This window comes from Antennarius striatus, chromosome 22, assembly GCF_040054535.1.
Source record: "Antennarius striatus isolate MH-2024 chromosome 22, ASM4005453v1, whole genome shotgun sequence".
NCBI lineage: Eukaryota > Metazoa > Chordata > Actinopteri > Lophiiformes > Antennariidae > Antennarius > Antennarius striatus.
The window spans coordinates 15,471,446-15,494,783 of record NC_090797.1 but is presented as its reverse complement, the minus strand read 5'-3'; the positions used below and the strand labels follow the sequence as shown (position 1 = coordinate 15,494,783).

Below are 23,338 nucleotides of genomic sequence, written 5' to 3'. Positions count from 1 at the left end.
TGACAAAGGCAAGTTTGACAAGGTTGTGAAGAAATTTGATGTGCACTGCCTGTCAAAGAAAAATGAAACGTACGAGAGGTACGTCTTTTGCTCACACTTACAGCCCCAGGGTCGGTGAGATAATTATCTCACCGACCTTAAGATTAAAGCTCAGTCCTGCAATTTTGGCGATCTCAGAGACCATATGATTAGACACCAGATTGTTTTTGGGACTAATGAAAAGAAGCTCCGGGAGAAGCTGTTGAGGGAGACAGACCTCACATTAAACAGTGCAATAAAAATATGTCACGCCAGTGAACTTACACGGCAACAGGTACTGACGTTCAGAGAGCCTTCGCAAGTAGCAACATACCAAGAAAATGAAGCAGTGAATGCTTCACATGGGTTCTGGCAGCTGAGGCTGGACCCAGAAAGTAGCAAATACATCACCTTTAACACACCATTTGGACATTACTGTTTCGTGATGCTCCCATTTGGCATCAAATCAGTGCCAGGGAACTTCCACGGAGCAATGGAGTCCATAATTGAGAGTCTGGAAGGCACAAGATTCTATATAGAACCTGTTTGTTTGGGGAACAACACAACAGCAACATGATGGGAGACTGGAGAAACTATTACAGAGAATAAAAAAAAGTTAACTGAAACTAAACAGGGACAAGTGTCTCTTCTGTGTCACAGAGATGACCTTCCTGGGAGTCAAGGTCACAAGTGAAGGTGTGGAACCTGATCAGTCAAAAGTGCAAGCCATAATTGGACATGCCTGCCTCCACCGACCAAAAGGGTGTCTTGCGAGCCATGGGAAACATCAACTTCCTGGGCAAGTTCATCCCTAATCTTACTGCCAAGTGATGTATTCCTGTGTGGCCTCAGCATTTTTGTAGTGAGACCGGTTTCGGCTGGTTCTGCTTCGTGGAGCATGTTTCACGTCCTAATATGACAATATGCGCTGTGCCTTTCAGATGTATTAAGGTGTTACCATATATAGGAATGGAAGTATATGCGCTGTAACTTGTGTCTAAAAAGGATGTGATCTGAAGGTTGTTTTACTGAGAAGAGACAGGCCTGTTAGTTTCACATGGGAACTGAGTGTGGTGAAATATTGTCTGATGTTAAGACACGCCTACTGAAGAACATAAATACTGAGTGATTTCTGTATTTCATTGCACACTAGCACTGCATATGTATAAGCCTTTTGTGCCCAGAATATTCTGTAATAAAGCTTCAAAGAACTTTTCATCTGTTTCCAGTCTCTTTTCGTGACCAACATTTTCACTACCCAAAATAAAGGAACACGCGGAGGCCAGAGAAGAGAATCGCCTCCTAACAATTTGGTGACCCCGACGTGATCTTGGGCTGAGGTGTTGGTTTGACAGACTGAACTTCAGGTGCCATCACTTGAAAAGGTAAGAGGACCATTCTTACTCTAAAATTGATCTTCCGTCTGTAAACTGATACTGAACCTAAGGTCCGTCAATTTTTTTTTTGATTTGAACTCATGTTTTTTGAATAAGCTAAATTGTGACTGTGACTGGAAATGTTTTTCTGAAAGGCCTGTTTTATTTGTCCTGGGTTAGAGGACCTGGAGGATACCGGCGTGTTCCTCTTAAACAGGTTGAAATGCCCTGGCTGTCTGGCAAGGCAGCAGAAAGGGTTTAGACGTGCCCTGTGAAGGCGGCGTCCTATCACGAAAAGGTTGTAAATCCCGAAGGGTTCCACTCCCTTCAAAAATTTCTGGACTGGGAGGTTGTTTGCTTGAAATCAAAGGACTGTTGTGCACTTAATAAAGAGTAATTGAGACATCTAGAGTGTCCAGTGGGACTATTTGGTCCTGGAGGTTGTCCGTTCTTTACTATTTGGTAAAGAATCTGGAGGACTAGAATTCCTCGTTTGAAATGGCGCGCTGAGAAATAGTGAATTGTTTGTGTTGAGGAATTGTGAGGCTCGTAGCTGTCTTGTTGTGAGACAGTTGTCCTCCTCTGTCCAAGAAACACTGTGACTAGTCTGAGGTCTGGGACCTCCGAGTTCTGGGAACTCTGCTCTGGGAGCAACAGCTGCAGTCATGGAAGGTGAATTTGATCGGGAGAAGGAGCGGTTTGATTTGAGAGACATTCCTGATCATCCAACTGGCGTTTTATTAAAAGACCAAGTTAAATTGGTTAATGGTTAAGGGTAGGGCAGATGCTGAAACATGCAACTGTTTCTCCCCATAGCCTATGGCTCAAATCACTTGTTGTTTGTTGTCTTTATTGATGTCTATTTTATACTGTACATCTCTTATCGGTAAAATGTTGTAATTTATTTTTTATCTGAAATGATCTGTGTGTCTGAAACTTTTTGTTGCCTTCTTGGCCCAGCTCCCTCTTAAAAAAGTGATTTTTAATCTCAATGGGTCCGTTTCACAAAGCCGGTTTAGTGGAAAACCTGGGTAAGTTAAGCCTGAAATCAGGGAAAACCAGGGCTTGCGGTGTCACAAAAGGAGGTAACTTAACCCAGAGTCAGAGGAGTAAACCTAGCCTGTGTCATGAGGTAAACCTGTAGGGTTGTTACCAGAGTAACAGACTCTGAAGCTAGCCTGGTCTGGAGGAGGAGCCGTGTCACAAAGCATGTGCAGAGGTAACCCAGAGTAAGTTAACCCTGAAATCACGGTTCTCTGTTTCACAAAGGAGGGTAACTGAACCCACAGTTAGAGCAGTAACCCTGGCCTGTTTCACGTAGCGAGATAAAGTGAACCTCTGGGTTCGTTACCGCAGTAACAGACTCTCTGAACATAACCTGGTCGGGAGCAGGTTTTATTCCACAAACCCAGGGTTTCTTTTGACTCCACCCCCTTTCACCGCCGCTCGTGCAGCTTCATTTCCTGGTTCTGTCGGACGGAGAGTCTGACCGAAGTAAGGTTTAATAAATAACTCCATATTTCAGAGGTATTTTAGAGGCGAACATGTCATGTCCGTTTGACGTGGAGCCCCTTGATGGTTTTTTCGCATTCATTCACAGAGAATTAAATATGTTTGTATCGCGTTCAGATGTCCCGTCATATCCAGACAGTTCTCTGTATGATCGGTACCGATCAGTATGATCGGTACCACACACACACACACACACACACACACACACACACACACACACACACACACACACACACACACACACACACACACACACACACACATACACACACACACACACACCCATCTTCACATCTGCAGCAGCGCTGCGTGTAGCGCTCCGTTCAGTTTTTCATTTTTTATTTGCAAGCGGTGATTCTCCTATATAATGTGGGAGATGCTCAGTGCGCCTCGCCTTTAAACTTTGACCCCAGTTCTTCTATTTCCCTGGAGAGAAACCCTTCAGGATCATCAAGGAGGAGTTCCACAGGATTGCAGGTGAATGATGTAGAAATCTGATTAACACCCAACAGAACCCTCCAGAACAAGCATAGCATACTGATGTGGAGACTGAGCGGTCCTGATCGGTTCCTGACTCACAGGTGTATGATGAGTCTCACCTGAGCAACAGACTAATGCAGTAACTAAAGATTAGCACAATAATCCACTTGTCTCCATCGTTTAATCCACTCTAATGAATCTACTTTCCATCACAGGAGTCTGACGGTTGTTTTCTGGGGGACAGGGGTTACCCATGCCCAACCGAGGCTGCTGACCCCTTACTAACCCAGGTCCCCAATAGAACTTCACATGGGTTCACCGCAGGACGAGAGCCCGGTAGGAGATGACCATAGTTCTGCTGAAAGGCCGTTTCCAGTGTCTATGACACCTCAGGATGATTCCTGAGAGGACCTGTTCTTCATAGTAGTATTGCCGCTATCAGAGGAGAACAGCACCCTACCCCACAAACTGAACACCCCGATGATGACCCCGTCCACCTGCCAGCTATCCAGGGTGACAGAGCAGTGACTCCATCTGCCAGAATCATTTCAGAGTCTGTGTAACTCACCATCACCACAGTGGGCAATAAAAACATACAATATACATTTCATTTGGTCATCTTTATTACTTATAAATACAAAGTTATTTCTTAGATCATTTTAGTGGTGAACATTCTAATATTCAACACGATTCACTTGTGAACAACACCCACCTCTAACTTTGTATTTGTATGTTCAAATCTGCCCTCCTAATCTGGAGGTCCAAAGAAACCATTTTTTTATCTGTTGTCTGTATTTCATAGAAAGCGAATTGGGATAAACTTCTGTAACAAACAGCTGGAAATACATGAGGAGGACATCAAACATACAGCTGCACATGAATGCCACAGAAAGAACCGCTGGTGTTCACTGAGCCTCTATCTGTACATTGGATGTGACGGATTGTCCTGCTTGTTCTGTTAGAAAAAGATGAGAGTGTTGATCCTTCAGTGGAGGCTAAATGTCACTCTGTATCGCACCAGAATGTTAAGCAATAGGAACAATCGGTAACAGAAAATATTTGACCACCTTTCTTTTCTTCAATTTCCTGTTAATTTATTTTTCTTTTTATCAATTATGCATTATTTGACTAAAAGACACAGAGAATTAAACATGGAATGCCTACAGATGAGAGCACATGTGTGTGTGTGACAGGAGCATTCTGTTGGCGATAAAACAACTGAAAAGCCTAAAGTCCACTAATTATTTACTGTACAATGTCATTATGTTATAATGAGGAAGAGGAGGATCGCTAACGAGATGATGCAGAAGTCTGACCTGTGTGAACGATGTTTTTAAACTTCGTTCTCAGCTGTTGACATGTGCGCTTCTCCCCCGCTGGATTGTATCTAATAAAATAATTTAATAAACTATTATTCAAGGTGTTTACCTCCGTAATTGTACCGTGAGTCCCACGGACTACGTTTAGACGTACGCATCGACTTGAGCAGCAGTTTCAAGTCATCTCTCTCTTCTTTACAGCTGCAACGCTGTTCCTCTTTTCATAACATGTCCTCTAAGTCTTCATACAGGTGGATTACAATCTGCACTTCAACTGCGTGAAGTAACGAGGAGCGCGTCTAGTCTGTCGTCATGGTGACTCGTTGAATCTGGGCTCCATTGATGATGGCTTTTTAAAGTGGCGTCGCGCCTGTTAAACTGCGGGTCAACTTACCCTGGGTTACAAAAAATAACCCAGAGAAGCGCTTGTGAAACCGAAAACCCTGGGTTTCCAAGTTCAGGGTGAAGCAACCCAGAACCCCAGGTTGTACTCGGGGGTCGTTAGTCCCGCTTCGTGACGTGGGGCCATTTAAAAAGCAAGTTTAGTGGACAACCAGGGTGAGTTAACCCTGAAATCAGGGAAAACCAGGACTTTCATTTTCACAAAGGGAGGTAAGTTAACCCAGAGTTAGAGCAGTAACCCTGACCTGTTTCATGACGCGAGGTGAACTTAACCTCTGGTTTGTTACCGCAGTAACAGACTCTCTGAACATAACCTGGTCGGGAGCAGGTTTCATTCCACAAACCCAGGGTTTCTTTTGACTCCGCCCCCTTTCACCGCCGCTCATGCGGCTTCATTTCCTGGTTCTGTCGGACGGAGAGTCTGACCGAAGTAAGGTTTAATAATAACTCCGTATTTCAGAGGTCAACATGTCATGTCCGTTTGACGAGGAGCCTCTTGATGGAGTTTCTAATTCACAGAGATTTTAATTTTTGTTGTATCGCGTTCAGATGTCCTGTCATATCCTGTCGGACAGTTCTCTTTATCAGTTCTCTTTATCAGTTCTCTTTATCAGTTCTCTTTATCAGTTCTCTTTATCAGTTCTCTTTAAAAAGGGATGAGAATCTGTTAATACTTCAGTAGAGGATAAATGTCACTCTGTATTCCACCAGAATGGGAAGAGAACAATCAGTAACATAAAATATTATCCCACCTTTGTTTTCTTCAATTTCTTGTTAATTTCTTTCTTTTTTTTAATCATTATTAACTCCTGTGTATCATGTGACTAAAACAGACAGAAAATAAAACCTGGAATACCTTAAAGCGGTTATAAGCAGTACTATGCCACGGCCACTGTTGTATGAACTAAAGCAGTTTTGGCTATGACTGTATGAAACGAGGTAATGTCAGGTCTTGATTTCAGGTCTTAGATAATATCGGTGTACGCAATGGTGTGAATATCCTTCAACTGTTTTTGTAACGTTCATATGCCGATTTACTGTTTCATCTACACAACAATAAAACATTTTAATGTATTTCATTTTTTAACAGAACCTGATATAGATGAGAGCGCATTTATGTGCGTGAAGAGAGCGTTATGTTGGGGATTAAACAACCGAACAGTCAAACGTCCACTTAATATTTACTGTACAATACCAAACATAAGAAACAGAAGAAGAAGAAGAAGATCAAACATAATGAGGATGAAGAAGATCCATAACGAGATGATGAAGTCTGACCTGTGTGAACGATGTTTTTATACTTCATTCTCAGCTACTGACGTGCCCTTCTCCCCCCACTGGATCGCACCTAAATAAAATAAATTAATAAACTATTATTGAAGCCGTTTACTTCCGTATTTTTACCGTGAGTGCAACGGACTTAGAACTTACGCATCGACTTGAGCAGCGATTCACTCCCACGACATCTCGCTCTTCTTTGCCTCTGCAACGCTGATCTCTTTCTTCTGAAAATGTCCTCAAAGTCTTTCTATTCATAAATTAAAATCTGTACTCTGACTTCCGTAAAGCGCTGCGGTGCGCGTCTCGTCCGTCGTCATGGTGAATCGATGAATCGGGACTCTATTGATGATGGCTTTTTTTCAAGTTGTCGTGTCAGTTAAACTGCGGGTCAATTTACTCTGGGTTAGAAAAACTAACCCTGAACCGCGTCTGGGAAACCGAAATCCCTGGTTTTTCCAAGTTCAGGGTAAAGCAACCCAGAACCACGGGTTTACCTCAGGGTAGGTGAACCCTGCCTTCGTGAAATAGACCCAATCAGGCTAACCTGGATAAAAAAGGTTAAACAAATAAATGAATAAATAAAAAATTGGCATCTCAGGTTGCAGTTGGCGGACTGCCTGAAAAATCTCGCGAGAAGAGTCAAAGAGAATTGCATGCATGGTTTGACTTGGACAAAGATGTTGAGGAGTTGAAAGATAGTGATCCGACCCTTGGACTGCAACTAAACAATATAACAGGCCGATAAAAAAGAAAGAAATCAAGTAAAAAATATAAGTGTAATGTAAGTGAATAAAGTAATATAAAGCAAAATTTAGGAACCATAATTTGTGAAATAACATAGAAAAAGGCTGCAGCCAAATGTAACAATCACTTCATGAGCATGAATCTAAGTTGAATCTAATCTAAATTGAAGTCCCCCTTCTGCACACATTTTCCTCTGAAATAAAAGGGGCGTATGGATGCATAAACTGTATAAGTAATTGATATAAACTTTAAACTATAAAATGAGTCTTTCAGTGTCTGGCATACATCCGTGTATACATAGGGGTGCATTTCTTAAAACGTCACCCGGCTGAAATAAGGTCACCCAGAGTTAGTGTGTGTTTGATAAGATCCGACCATACGTGTATGGGAAGATCAGAGCCAATGAGAATTTGTGTGACTGATAAGCCCACCGAAAGTACAAGCATACCAATCAAATAATCTGAAAATACAAGCTTGGGACACAATAAAGTTGTTGTTTTTTTTGTTTGTTTTTTATGAGTGGGGAAAACTGTTTGCTTGGACGTCATAAGTGATTCTGTGTAACTGAGTGTATGATTGCTGAGCTCAGGTGTGAATGTGTGAGCTGGAAAAACAAAAAGTCTGATTGATTGTGTTTGACTGGGATTAAAACATATGTGCTGTAGATGGAATAGTAGAAAGTGTGTTGAAAGTGCATTAAAGGTAATAACAAAGTGTAGATTGACGTTGTGTTGAGCCGTTAAGGCTGCTGTGAGTTGTCAGAGCAGAGGTTTGGAGGTTGGTGCGTGTAGTGAAGGAAAATATATGAAGGTGCAGAAGCTGCAAAAGAAATCCCCCGTTCAACCAAACCCCCCCTTCACAACCCCTCCTTTCGAGCGCGTGGGCAGAAGAGAAAGATTTTCTGTTTTCTTAAGGAGCCAGACAGAGCATTGAAGAAAACACACCTATGAACACTGAGATGAATACAAACACACACAACAACACCATTATGATACACATAGACAGACACACATACACTGACATCACTATTATGATTCTAATTACCGTATAAGACCACCCTGATTATAAGACCACCCCCTCTTTTTCAAGACTCAAGTTTGAAAAGAGACTTTTTGAACACCAAATTTAATTTTTATACAGAAAATATTTAAAATACATCTGAAACAAGTGATTATAACAATATATTCAAGAGAAAAAGTAATTTTGTATCTTTTATTTTCCCTCATTCAAATCATACAAAAACTGTCACGTCTTAAAATCTGAACGTTTCTCCATTTTCTGTTATCTCTTCTCTTATTTTCTTATTTTCTTTCTTGCCGCTATTTTTCTTTTTCTTCTTCGAAACAGGGTTCGTTTTAGCCTGGGAAGATAAGTTCAGCATTCGCTTTAAAGATATCTGGCGCCATCTAGCGTTGTGAATGGGTATAATTTCTAGAACCCGAATGTCAGACGAACCCCACTTTTTCACTTTTTCGCGTCTAATTCACTGTGATGCTCTGTGTATTTGGGTCCCTTCTGCTAATGTCTGTTAAAAAAGGATGAGAATGTGTTAATACTTCAGTAGAGGATAAATGTCACTCTGTATTCCACCAGAATGTGAAGCAATGGGAAGAGGACAATCAGTAACATAAAATATTAGACCACCTTTGTTTTCTTCAATTTCGTGCTGATTTCTTCTTCTTTTTATCAATTATGAACTCCTGTGTGTATCGTGACTAAAACAGACGGAAAATAAAACTTGGAGGACCTTTATAGCAGTTATAGGCAGTACAATGTCACAGCCACTGATGTTAGAACTAAAGCAGTTTTGTCTGTTACTGTATCAAGGAAACCATGCAAACAAGCTACATGTCATCTTTTGATTTCAGTTCTTATATAATATTGGTATACGCAACGGTATGAATATTTTTCTCAACTGTTTTTGTAACGTTCATATGCAGATTTACTATTTTATTTACACAACAATAAAACATTTAAATATATTTCCCTATTCAACAGAACCTGATATAGATGAGAGCACATTTGTGTGCGTGAAAAGACCGTTATGTTGGTGGTAAAACAACTGAACAATCAAACTCAGTCCTATACTCTTCCCGTACTCTTCTCTCTCTTCCTATGGACACACTTCCCTTCCTCTCCTTCTTCGACCAACAGTTGTCCAATTTCCACCGGCACCCTGTAGGTCAACAGCACCGATGGTGGTCGTTGTTAACCCTGGCCTCGACCGATCCGGTATGGAAGTCATAGGTTTGATTCACATGTTTGATTTGGCAAAAGTTTTATGTCAGATGCCCTTCCTGACTCAACCCGCTGCATTTATCTGGGCTTGGGAATGGCACAATAAGACACTGGCTTGTGTCCTCTTGTGGCTACATTTGGTACTTTCCAGTCCATAAAGGTTTTATTTATTTTATTTATTTTTTACTTTGGCAGCATTCTACTGCTGGTGAGTACCTGTTGAGTACCTGTTGAGTACCTGGTGAGTACCTGTTGAGTACCTGTTGAGTACCTGGTGAGTACCTGTTGAGTACCTGTTGAGTACCTGTTGAGTACCTTTGAGTCTGATCTCATCCTCATTTGTTTGCTATTGAAGGAGGGACAAATTGATACTTGGTTACAAAGGGAAAAATAATGGTGCCAGAACAGGGACTGGAACACGTCTAACCTTTCATCAGCCCCCCCCCCCATATTATTTATTGCCAAAGTCAGCAAAAGAATGGCACTGTGTGAAATGATCCAGGATGCTCAGTTGTAATGAAGGGAGTCAGGGCAGATGTTGATATAAATGCTGTGAAGAAGGCTTTTGCTTTTATTAATGATCTTTCTGATACCATTTTGTGTCAGTTTACTGAGACTGTAACTCCACTGCTTGTGGAAGGGGGGCAGTCAAACGATGATGGTTCTGAATGGGAGATTGTTTTGGTAGAGGATTATTGCACAGAAAGTGTAGATGAGCCAGCACCTACTTAAACACTAGCTCCCCTTGCTCGTAATAATTGATGATATGAAAGTCACATTTCAAGAGCAGATAGGTGACTTGGCTGTCATCTATAAAGAAGGGAGTGATAATGTTATAAGCTCAGTTCAGTAATATACAGTACAAGGTAAGTGCAGGTTGGAGTCCTTCCGGTAAAGTACCATTGTGGGTTCGGGTCCCGAACAGAGATTTTGGTTAATATCCCTGGGATTGGAGTCCCTCCAAATGGCGATTTTGGTTAATATCTCTTGGGTTAAAGTCCTTCCGACTGGGATTTGGTAAACATGATAAAGTGTTTAATTGAATATTGTGTTGTATTGTATGAAATGGACGGTGAATTTGTGAATGTGATAAATAGGGATTGTGTGAAATGAATGGAGCGAATGGTCAGAGACAGAATGTGATGTTTGGAAGGCTTTAAAAAAAGGTAAAACCAGCTTAGATAAGGTTAAACTGGTAGAACCACTAACTGCTCAGAACAGCGACATGTGCCTAGACGGTGGTTCACAAAATGGCGGCCGCCGCCGAGTGAAAATCAGATACCTGGGGTAACTTTATGCAAGCTTGCCAAAATAAAGATGAACTAAATTCCAGCCAAATAATCAAATTAAACAGTTGATAGACTGAACAAGTGGTCTGTAAATCTGATTGAAGGTCTGAGGAGACCATTTTCTGATCCCAGAACAACGAACTCACAAGTAATGAATGTCATAAAAATAAAAATGAGGCCTTTTAAACAAGTCAAGGACAGGAAGGTCATCAAACTGCTACTCATTGTGGGGGAGGTGATAAACGGGAGATCTGCTGGGTGGTACTTGGGTGTCACGTCATTGATGATGACGTATCTCGTACCATGTAGCGTCTAACTTGAGATCCAGTGGGATCTATGACTATTGTACGGTCTCTGCACTTTATTTATGCTGTTAGGTTTTATTGTGTTTGTCCATACAGTCGTAAATTAAATTAGACCACGTTAGTTAAAAGCTCCAAATCAAGGTTTAAAGTCCAAACTTATGCATAAATTTGTGTTTCTAGCACTTAAGTCTTAAGTTGTGGGACAAAAAAGTGAGACTAGGAATTATGTGGGGTCTGAGTGCAAAGATGTCAAATAAAACTAGTTTAGAAAATATGAGGTATTTTAAAAAAGTCTTAAAACAACTTTTGAGAAAAGAATGAACAGAAAGAAATTAGAAAAAATGTAAGATGATATAAAATTTACTAGGGGTGTGATTCAAGATTGTGTTTCCTTCAGATTGTGTAGAGAAGAACAGAACACACCCACATGTCCTGTCCATGACGTGGCTGATGAGGGGAGGGCCCTCCCACAACAGCCACAGCCCATGAACAAGGACAACAGTTTAACTAAAGATAGGGAGGAAGTTTATTTTGAAAACAGGAGTAACATTCCATTCAGGAACATGCCAACTCAGGTAGAGAGGAACAGTTCACCAGTGGTTGTGCTCACTGCTCATGTGAGGGCTGTGGAGGTAAAAGGGTTGGTAATATTGTCTCAGCTACCACAGACCCTGATAATTAAGCTTTCGAACCGGTTCATGGAACGAAAACGAAAACCAGAAACTTTTGGTATTGTGGCAGGAACGAAAACGAAAACTTTATATTTTTTAATGTTCCGGAGCAGAATCGGAACAGAAAATAATTGTAAACTGGTTAATACAGGGTTTTTTTGTTCTTGAAAAAAAAATTTGACCTGATGTTTCACTTCCTGTCATTCACTGGACGCGGGATGAGAGCAGAGAGAAGTAGCGGCTATCAGCAGCAGTTAAGAAAAGGGAGGTCTCCCAGTCACTATTTAATCATTACAGGTAAACACTGCAGTGTGTCAATCTGAAAAATGTATGATTTAGACATGAACTCATTGGCTGCAGTTATTTTCAGAGCAGTGTGTTCCCGTACTGCCAATATTAGCTATGGGAGAAGAACAATGAAGATCTGTTGTTCAGCAATAAATGACCTGGTGGAAGTTATTCTAGTCTTATGTCATGTAGTGTCTAAGTAGGAGGCATAAGCCTTAACTACAGTGATATACAGTCATAAAGCAGTGGTGTAGTGCTGGGGTACTGTTTACTGTAGGGTAGGGATATATCTATAATTATAGTCTATAGTATATTAACTAATTACTTTAATTGCCAATTTAAAAGTCCTTAAGTTACCGTATTTTGCGCACCATTCAGCTCATTGTATAAAGAGGTGCAGTCTAAATAACGTAATTTATTTCTTTACTTTAACCGGACACACAGCACACATTATTCGGTGCATGGTTGCTAACGGAAGCAGAAAAGTGACTGTGGTTGAACTGTGTTGTACTACGTTGTCTGAAATTTAAAGTTAAAAAATACACCGACATTATTTTTTAACTATGTTTTTATTTCTTTATTTTGTGATAAATCTGTGCTAAATCCTTGAAGTCCTCATCTTCGGTCTGCATTTAATATCTCTGCAATTTCACTATCGCTGACCGTCTGGTTTCTGGGTGTCTGTCCGGTAATGACGCTTTAGCGAAACATCAGACAAAAGTCAAAGTAGCCAGGTTATAGTCCAGGCATCCGCACTCCACGCACATATTGTGAGCGTGTAACTCGTGGTGTAACTCGCTCGGCACTGCCTCCAGTCCTGGTAAAGGTGTGTTTACCATCACTCCCACGACGCACGCAGCTAAACTTTAAAGGCTTTGCTCACACCGATGTCCAGCGGTTGGAGTTCTTTCGTTAATCCTCCAGGATGATGGCAAACTCCGAAGTCAGCCGCTTGACGTGTTTCTGACAGAAGCGGTGGTGTGTGTGTGTGTGTGTGGGGGGGGGGGGGGCATGGAGTCACAGATCAAGAGAGATGGCGAAGCGAGAAAAAAGCCCCCCGGTCTCTTTACGTGAACCGGAACAACCGGAACTGATAGCCTGGAGTTTACATGTTGCGTCGTAAGCATGTCTCTTCACTGTCGGGGGTCTTTAGCCAAATAAATGTGGTTAACAGCACACCTGTGGTACAGTACCGGTATATACCCTATACCGGTACCTACCGGAGGTGTGCCGGACGTAGCCTCGCGTCAACTTCTCTAATTGGCCCATCGCTGCCGGCGTACGTAGTGACGTAATACGTCCTATGTCGGTGGACAATGGCCGAGCTGGTGGATCGCTGACTAAAATCACACAAAAACATTTTTACAGATTTTGGAACTCAGTGTACACATAAGACGCTTAATGTTAAAAAAGTCGCAGCGTTGATTTTTGAGAAATTTTAAGCGCATCTTATTGTGTCCAAAATACGGCACCTATATATTTATATTTACAAGAAACGTTATTAACCGGTTCAGGAACTTTATTTTTTTGTTCTAACCGGTTCAGGAACGTCAGTTTATGGGTGGAACGCAAACCCGGAAACGTTATCATTCCATTTCTGTTCGGAACAAACCGATTGGCAAGGAGGGTTTGTCCTGGGTGGGTTGTTAGCCCTCCGCAGGATGGTCGGCTGGTGGGGCTGCCACCTCACAGCGTACCGACACTCTGGGGTCTTTGTTTGTCATCTTTATGTTGGAGGATGAAGTCCAATCCAGACTGCTTAGTCTGAAAAGTTGTCAAAGTTGTCCTGTTGGCCTCATCAAACCTGGACCTTCAGCTGCACTGGGACGGTTTGCAGCTGAGTGTGACACGAGTGGGATGAGGATCAGCACCTCTAAATCCGAGGCCATGATTCTCGACCGGAAAAGGGTGGTGTGCTCTCTTCAGGTCGGGGGAGAGTCTTTGCCCCCAGTGGAGGAGTTGAAGTATCTTGGGGTCTTGTTCACGAGTGAGGGAAGGATGGAACGTGAGATTGACAGACGGATCGATGCATCTTCTGCAGTGATGCAGTCGCTGTAGGTCTGTGGTGGTGAAGAAGGAGCTGAGTCTCAAGACGAAGCTCAAGTTTCAAGTTTCAAGTTAATTTATTTTTATATAGCCCAGATTGACAAAAAATGTTTCAAAGGGCTTTACAATCTGCCCATGGACGATATCCCTCTGACCTTTGTGCACTGCGAGCAGCACGACCCCCACATCGGATAAGGAACAACTCCCCCCAAAACCCTTTTAACAGGGGAAAAAATGGATGGGAGAAAACTCAGGAAGACTAGAGGAGGGACCCCTCTTCCAGGAGTGGACAGACGAAGCAATAGATACTGCATGTACAGATTAACAACACAATAATAACAGTAACAATATTAAATGTATGACAAAGACACGCTGATCCATCCAGTAGAGCGAGTCACCACCAGCCGATGAAGCTGATTGGAATGGTTCGAAAAGACCGCTTAATGATAAATAATCTAAGATGTTGAGATACTACCCTTTCTAGTACTTTAGATAAGAATGGAAGGTTAGAAACTGGTCTATAATTATTTAAAGACTCTTGGTCAAGATGTGGCTTTTTAAGCGGAGGTTTAACCACGGCCGCTTTAAAGCTAATGGGAACAACACCGGTTGCAAGAGAAAGATTAACTACATTTAACATAGTAGGGCCCAGCAATGGCCATAATTCTTTAACTAATTTAGCAGGGAGAGGGTCTAAGAGGCATGTAGTAGGTTTAGAGATTGAGAACAACTTCTCAATCTCTAAACCTAATTCTTCCAGAGAGACGGTCTCAAAGTGTGTTAAAGAGAGAAGTTGGGTTTTAACACCCAGAGAAGGAACCACATTAAACATTGATCCGGGTGAAGCTGAAGAAGTAATTTCATGTCTAATGTTATCAATTTTACAGCAACAAAAATCTTGAAAATCATTAGCCGCAAATAACAAGCTGCTTGCCGTTGGCTTTTTCTGGGTCAATCTGGCTACAGTATTAAACAGAAATCGAGGATTGTGTTTATTTTTGCTTATTAATCTGGAGAAATAGGCAGCTTTAGCGGTGGACAGAGCACATTTGTAGTTTAAGACACACTCGTGCCAAGAGACGTAGCATAATTTAGATTTTGATATACGCCACCTGCGCTCTAAACTCCTACAGGCCCGTCTGAGAACGCGTGTCTCCTCGTTAAACCATGGTGTAGACCTGCGCACCCCTATGGTTTTAGTTTTTAGAGGTGCAACTGAGTCCAACAGACTAGAAAGAGCTGAGTTTAGATCACTAGTGTAATTTTCGATTGATCCTGTTGCTACAGTAAAAGGAGTCAATACCTCAGGTAGAAGCTCACTAAGTTTAGATACCGTTGACAAGCCGATATGGCGAGTAGTGACTAAATCAGGAGTAATGCTATCTTGACAAATAAAGGCTGCTTTAAAAGTAATAAGAAAATGGTCAGATATCACTGACGTAAGAGGAGAGACAGTCACAGCAGTAACATTTATACCACGTGATAGAATCAGATCTAGGGTATTACCATTGGAATGAGTTGCTTCATGAACCCACTGAGTGAAGCCTAACATGTCAAGGACGGTTAAGAAAGCTTTACACAATGGATCACTAGCGTTATTTAAATGAATGTTAAAATCACCAGTCACTATAACCTCTCAATTTACTGGTCAATCTACATTCCTACTCTCACCCTTAGAGATAGGGTGAGGAGCTCAGTCACCAGGGAGGAGCTCAGAGTAGTTTGCCTTGAGCGAACCGGAATATTTCTGGGGTGAGAAAAAGAAAAACAAATCAGTTCATAAGCCTCCGGGCCCCTGCGTAAAGTCTTCTCCAGTGAATCCCAAAGATTCTCTCCGGGGTTAAAGCCTGGGCTCCTTGGGGGATATAGTCGCCTTGGAATATGAGCGAGTCTTCAGGGAAGAAAAATCCATGGATGGACAGATGTTGTCATTCAGTAGGTCTGCAGATGATGTCATTTGATGGATACATGACGTCGCTGCACCTCGAGTTGAACCTATCATAACACCGTCCCTCAGTGCAGGGACTTTTTAGTCAGTTTACATTAAAAGCTGCCGTGACCCGGATTCGAACCGGGGTTGCTGCGGCCACAACGCAGAGTACTAACCTCTATACGATCACGGCAGATGAAAAAACAAAACTGGAAAACAGTTAAAAAATCATTTTTGGGGAGTGAGAAAAATACACACCGCCATGTAACACCGCAGCAACCACTTTGTTGTGGTTTCTGCAGCCACAACAGAGTACTAACCACTATACAACCATGACTGTATAGTGGTAGCTTCTAGCTTCTAGCTTCAGACTCATCACTCTATCCGACACTCTTTTTACCTCCAGGACATTCCTAACAAACTCCTCCTTCAAGATAACTCCTACTCCATTTCTCTTCCCATCTATACCATGATAGAACAACTTGAACCCTGCTCCTAAACTTCTAGCCTTGCTACCTTTCCACCTGGTCTCCTGGACACACAGTAGGTCTACCTTCCTCCTCTGCATCATATCAACCAACTCTCTACCTTTTCCTGTCATAATTCCAACATTCAACGTCCCTACTCTCAGTCCTATACTCTTGGTGTTCCTCTTCTCTTTCTTCGAGCGAACGCACTTTCCTCCTCTCCTTCTTCGACCAACAGTAATCTAATTTCCACCGGGACCCTGTAGGTCAACAGCGCCGATGGCGGTCGTTGTTAACCCGGGCCTCGACCGATCCGGTATGGAAGTCATAGGTTTGATTTGCATCTTTGATTTGGCAAAAGTTTAACGCCGGATGCCCTTCCTGACGCAACCCTCTGTATTTATCCGGGCTTGGGACTGGCACAATAAGACACTAGCTTGTGCCCTCTTGCGGCTACATTCCATGCTAAAAAAAAAAGCTAAAAAACAAGGATAACAAAGTGAATTTACAGCTGATTATTCTGAAGAAAAACACTCATGAAGGAGGCTGAACTAAAAAGGGGGGTCTTCAGTTTGTTCTGGAACATGTAGACTGGACTCTGGAGCAGTGGTCACGTGGTCTGATGGGTCCAGATCCACGTGGGTTTCTGTCTTCTTTATTCGTCAGCCGTGGTTGTATAGTGGTTAGTACTCTGTGTTGTGGCCGCAGCAACCCCGGTTCAAATCCGGGTCACGGCAGCTTTCAATGTAAATTGACTAAAAAAGTCCCCGCACTGAGGGACGGTGTTACGATAGGTTCAACTCGAGGTGCAGCGACGTCATGTCCCCATCAAATGACGTCATCTGCAGACCTACTGAATGACCACATCTGTCCATCTATGGATTTTTCTTCCCTGAAGACTCGCTCATATTCCAAGGCGACTATATCAGGATTTATTCGGCTCATATCTTTACAGAGGGCTTCAGGGACCATGGGACATCGTTTTTGATCCCAGATTGGCCCCCAAGGAGCCCAGACCTTAACCCCGGTGAGAATCTTTGGGATGCGCAGGAGAAGACTTTACACAGGGGCCCGGAGGCTTATGAACTGATCGCGTTGTTTTTATTTTTTTCACTCCACAAATATTCCGGTTCCGTTTTCCACACGTCAGCTGTGATCGTATAGAGGTTAGTACTCTGTGTTGTGGCTGCAGCAACCCCGGTTCGAATCCGGGTCGTGACATGGTTTAATTCAGTTTAAGTGGACTGGGTCCGACTGTTAATATTAGATTTATTTTAGCGTTTGTTGAAACTCTAAAAAGAGCTGCTGTATCTACTTTTGAAATGCCATTTTTATTCTTTAAGTCTTAAATTATTAATTATCTTAAAGTTATCTTAGTTATTTTAGAGTTCAAGGTAATTGGACCACACCGACAAGTTTCTTGTTCTGCAGGTGAGCTTGAAGTTTAAATTTCTCAACAGTGTATTGTTTTTCCTCATCCCCAAAATTGTTCCTTTACCTTTATTCTGTTGTCTTTTTACATCAGCCGTGTCAGTCAGTTTCTAAATCAGTAAATTTATTTTGGTATTTTTCATAGAAGTGGCAACATCTCTGTCTCCTTTTTCCCTACTTTGCTCTTTCTTCAACATCCTCCACTGTCTTCTTTATCAACTTTCTATCACTCTCATGACCTTCCATCAGGGACTGCTGATATCCTCTCTCTCTCTCTCACTTACAACTTCCACTTCTCTTCCTTGTCTGACTTCTTCTAGTTCCTTTCTCAGTCTCTACATCACATGCAACATTCTCTCTATCTCTTCTGTCTTTCACTCTCTCTCTCTATTATTGCTGTTTTTAATTCAAATAAAGTTTGACGCGCATCATGTTTCTCCATCCTCTTCAGTTTTTAACACTCCCTCTTTTACATGCCACAGAGCTTGTTGACTAGCTGCGACCTTTGTGGTTGATGGCTTATTTTGTGTTTGCTTTAACATTTCTCCTGAGCTTAAGGCCCACTGGTGAAATATTCCTCTCTACTTTGAGTTGGCATGTTCCTGAATGGAATGTTACCCTTGTTTTCAAAATAAAATGCCTCCCTACCTCTAGTAAAACTGTTGTCCTTGTCAATGGGCTCCGGCTGCCACAGGAGGGCCCATCCCTCGCCAACCAGAACACCACGGTCAGGACATGGGGATGTGTTCTGCTGTTTTCTACACAATTCAAAGGAAACACAAATTTGGATCACACCCCGAGTGAATTTCAAATCATCTGGTATTTTTTACAATTTAATGTAGCTGCTTATTTGAAATTTCTAAAAAATATTTCTATTTTTTACAATTTCACTCTTTTCTCAAAAGCTGTTTTAAGACTTGAATGATGCCCCCTGGCAAGATAAGAGGAAGTTTGTAGAGGAAGAGGAAGTGTTGTAGCTGTAGGTGGCTGCTCGTTGAATACGTTTTTTTGTGGTAAATGGACTCTTAATATAATTTTTGTTTCTTTATACATACAGTCCTGACTGTGCCTGACTGTTTTTTCTGGGTGTTTCGCTGTGGACTTTTGTTGTTTGTCTCATTCGGTGCTGCAAGCTGGAGCCTGAGCCAGGGAACGCAAACGCCCTGACAAACAGACTGGAGCATCCCCTGCCACTGGATGCTTTAGTTCACAAACTACCGGAATGCCCCCACCAAGGAAAAGCCTGACACCAGAAGAGTTCAGGGAGATAAAACTCTCTCAATATTCTGTGCAGCGATGTGACTGTGGTCAGAACCCAACTGGAGCAGCTTCTGGGGCTCCTGGAGGAGGTCAGAACACAACAGGAGCAGCTTCTGGGGCTCCTGGAGGAGGTCAGAACACAACAGGAGCAGCTTCTGGGGCTCCTGGAGGAGGTCAGAACACAACAGGAGCAGCTTCTGGGGCTCCTGGAGGAGGTCAGAACACAACAGGAGCAGCTTCTGGGGCTCCTGGAGGAGGTCAGAACACAACAGGAGCAGCTTCTGGGGCTCCTGGAGGAGGTCAGAACACAACAGGAGCAGCTTCTGGGGCTCCTGGAGGAGGTCAGAACACAACAGGAGAAGCTTCTGGGGCTCCTGGAGGAGGTCAGAACACAACAAGAACAAGTTCTGGGGCTCCTGGAGGAGGTGAAACTACTACGCCTCCAGAACGCGGAGAAGGAGAAGCGAATTGTGAATCTCGAGCAGCGAGTGGATGAGCTGGAGCAATACTCCCGCATCAATGATGTGTTCATCACCGGCATCAATATCAGGCCTCCCTCATAAGCTCGTGCAGTGGCCGTGTAACCGACCCTGACTGGCCAGTTACATTTATAATGACGGTGAAACTATGACTGTAGATGGCCGAAGAACTGAAGGAGGCGTGGAGCAGATCCGCTGTGTTTTATTTTTCTGTAACACAAAAGGTGGGGTACATCATGTGAGAGCTGGGGTAACGCTGGCATGCCCCTCTCTCCAGACCTCCAGCACGAGGATGCCTTAACAATAAAATAATGACATTTAACACAACTAAAATAAACAGTAGGTCAAATCAAAAGAATAAAAATAAATAAATACAAACATGTAAAACACTTAACAGATCCTTTTACAGCTTTTCTTTTTCTGTTTAAACAGTTAAACATACCTGTAACACAAAAGGTGGGGTACGTCATGTGAGAGCTGGGGTAACGCTGGCATGCCTGCAACACGCAGTGAGCTGTTAGCACTTGTTCGCCGCTTAGCGCCTACTAATTAACATAAATTACGTCGTGAATATATAAATAAATAATATTTAAACATAGCGAGTGTGAAAGTGAGCGACTATGTACCACAAAATCACATCCACTGGTAGAAAATAATGAAAATGAAGAATATATTAACAAAAAGTTTCCGCAGCATTGAACAAGTGTAACTCACCCCTCTCTCCAGACCTCCAGCACGGGGATGCCTGGGCGTGTGCACCCCCAATAATTGCCCCACCGAAACACAACCAAATCATGGAACCAAAAACAAAGTAAATGTAAAATTTGGGGAACTTCAATAAAAAAAAATATATAAAAATAAATTTATTTATAACACTGTTACAGCCGCGGACAGCGGGGAGCCCAGCGAGCAGGAGACACCATCGGTGGAGCAACAGGTGGCTTCCTATCTCCAGAGCAGGGGGATAGAGTTGGACCAGGAGCACATCGAGGCGTGTCACCTACTACCAGTAAAGAACGAGAGACCACCAGCGCTCATCAGAAGGTTTACTAATCGGAAAAAGAAAATGGCACTGCTGAAACAGGGGCACAAGCTAAAGGGCACAAATGTATTCATAAACGAGCACTTGACAAAGAAAAATGCTGACATTACAAGGATCGCAGGACAACTGAAAAAACAAGGCGAGATTCAACAAACCTGGGTAACAAACTGTAAGATCTTCATCAAACTAAATGGGTCACGGAGGCAGCAGAAGTCTTGCTGGTGAAGAGCATAGAAGACCTTGAACAGTATCGACATTGATGCAGCTTGGGACTCCTCATCATCACAATGCCAAACACACCAAGAACACAGACTACACCAAGCACCAATATGGACATGGACATGTTACAGAAGATCCTACAGCATCAACAAATAGAACTGGGAACGTGTGAGTATCAAGAGCACCCCCCACTGGAGCAGAAAAAGTATGCAGTTGGTCTCTTCATTGATCTGAACCCCATGTCAGACACATAAAAACAAAAATATCCAAAACCCTCTCAATTATAAATAAAGCAAAACTATACCTTGATGGAAATGCACTCCATACTTTATACTGCACCTTGGTCCTCCCGTACTTTACATATTGTGTTGAAGTTTGGGGGAATACTTATCAGAACACAATTAATCCTCTGATCATATTACAGAAAAGAGCAGTGTGGAACATTCACAAGGTTGGTTTTCTTGAACATACTCATAACCTGTTTACGCAGTCAAAGTTGCTAAAATTTCATGATATTGTACCATATAATACATCAATAGTTTTATATAATAATAATAATAATAATGATGGATTAGATTTATTTAGCCTTTTCTTGTCTGGACACTCAAAGTCACTTACATTGGATCCGTTATTCATTCACACCTCATTCATACGTGGTGGTGGTAAACTACGTACGTAGCCACAGCTGCCCTGGGGCAGACTGACGGAGGCGTGGCTGCCAATCTGCGCCTACGGCCCCTCCGACCACCACCGGAACAATCACACACATTCAAATAATTATTACCACCAAACCTCCAACGATTCTTTATAACTCCAGTCAGGGCTCATCACTTGAGAGGTTTTGGATATTTTTCATTGCCGAGAGCTCAAACCACACATAAACGTTTTTGTGTGTCTGTGTGCGGAGTGAAACTCTGGAACAATCTGGTCTCACAACACAAGAAATGCCAAAGTACTGATCAATTCAAACTGTTATATAAACATCATGTCTGGTCAAAGTATAGAGATGAGGGTCTTTAACTCAAACTGCTGTTCTGTTTGTTAACATGTGCTCAGTGCTTCTTTACCATCGTTGGTATTTGTTAATTACTGCTGTTGGCATTTGTCCATTACCATTGTTGGTATATTGTACATTACCATTGTTGGTATATTGTACATTACCATTGTTGGTATATCGTGCCTTCCTTACATTGTTGTGTCAAATTGCTATTGCAATGTGATAATTTCATTGTTGCCCATGGTGACGCCATCGTGATGCAATTATTGTGTGGTTATCCTTGAATCCTCGAAGTAGCAGTGAAGCTCAGTGTGTTGATCTCTGAATCAGGAACTGGGGTGGGATTACATACGTTTTCTTCTTCCCACTCCCTTTCAGACAGAATTGTATTGATGAGTTATGATCTTTGCTTATTATTTGCTTATTTAATTATTTTGTTTGTTGTTGATTTTTTGTTTGTTTTTTGTTTTGTTTTTCCTTGCCTTGTCTGAAATAAATGAATAACTAACTAACTAATGAAGAATACTTTAATAATTCTACAGCGAAACTTGTTACCTCTTTTAAGTACAAGTACAGTCATACGGCACACGTTACACAAGAAAGCACAAGAATACAGCTATCAGTTAGACAACACAGCATTCACACTAAATAAACACGCTGTTCTGGGATCGGAAAATGGTCTCGTCAGACTTTCAATCAGATTTACAGACCATTTGTTCAATCTGTCAACTGTTTAATTTGGTTATTTGGCTGGAATTTAGTTAATCTTTATTTTGGCAAGCTTGCATACCATTTTACCCCAGGTATCTGATCTTCACTCGGCGGCCGTCATTTTGTGAACCACTGTGTCCACAGATGTAGCTGTTCTGAGCAGTCAGTGGTTCTACCAGTTTAACCCTATCTAAACTAGTTTTACCTTTTGCTTAAGCCTTTCAAACATCACACTCTGTTCCTGACCATTAGCTCCATTCCTTTTACACAATCCCTATTTATCACATTCACAAATTCGCCTTCCATTTCATACAATACAACACAATATTCAATTAACCCCTTAAAAATTAGAGGTCAAGTATCTACTCTGGGTCCTCCAGCAGCGATGCCTCCAGCTGCTCTGTTAAAATCGCAGACAAAGACGACACTCCTCTAGCCATCGTACTTGCTACAAGCTGGACATCGGAGATGACATCACGACCATGTTTCCCATCTTTGAATCATTATTTAGCGACAAGCATCATAGCTTCTTTAAAAACCTCACCATCTGAAAACGGTTTCTTGTTCTTTATCAAAAAACGGGCAGCTCTAGACGAAGCTTCGATTGCATTCTGGGATTTTTTGACCGGCTTTTTGAAAAAAGTCTGTTGTTTGTCTGAAGCTGCCTTTAACCCACTGACTTTTTCAGTACATAAAGTGCTGCTGGGTGGGTAGTTCACAGTCATGTTTTTGTGGCATGTTTGGAAATGCCTCTCCACGTTGTGCCGCTTTGGTACTGCAACAGTCATCCCACAAAAAAGACACAAACATTTCTCTTTGAATGACGTAAAAAA

At 42.1% G+C, this 23,338-nt stretch overlaps 2 non-coding genes across 2 annotated transcripts; one reads left to right on the top strand and one right to left on the bottom strand.

The window, feature by feature from the left end:
• Positions 1–16,020: 16,020 nt before the first annotated feature.
• trnah-gug (transfer RNA histidin (anticodon GUG)) lies at positions 16,021–16,092 on the bottom strand. Its single transcript has one exon. It is a non-coding gene; the product is annotated as a tRNA-His (tRNA).
• A 939-nt stretch (positions 16,093–17,031) lies between these two features.
• On the top strand, positions 17,032–17,103 carry trnah-gug (transfer RNA histidin (anticodon GUG)). Its single transcript has one exon. It is a non-coding gene; the product is annotated as a tRNA-His (tRNA).
• The last annotated feature ends 6,235 nt before the right edge of the window (positions 17,104–23,338 follow it).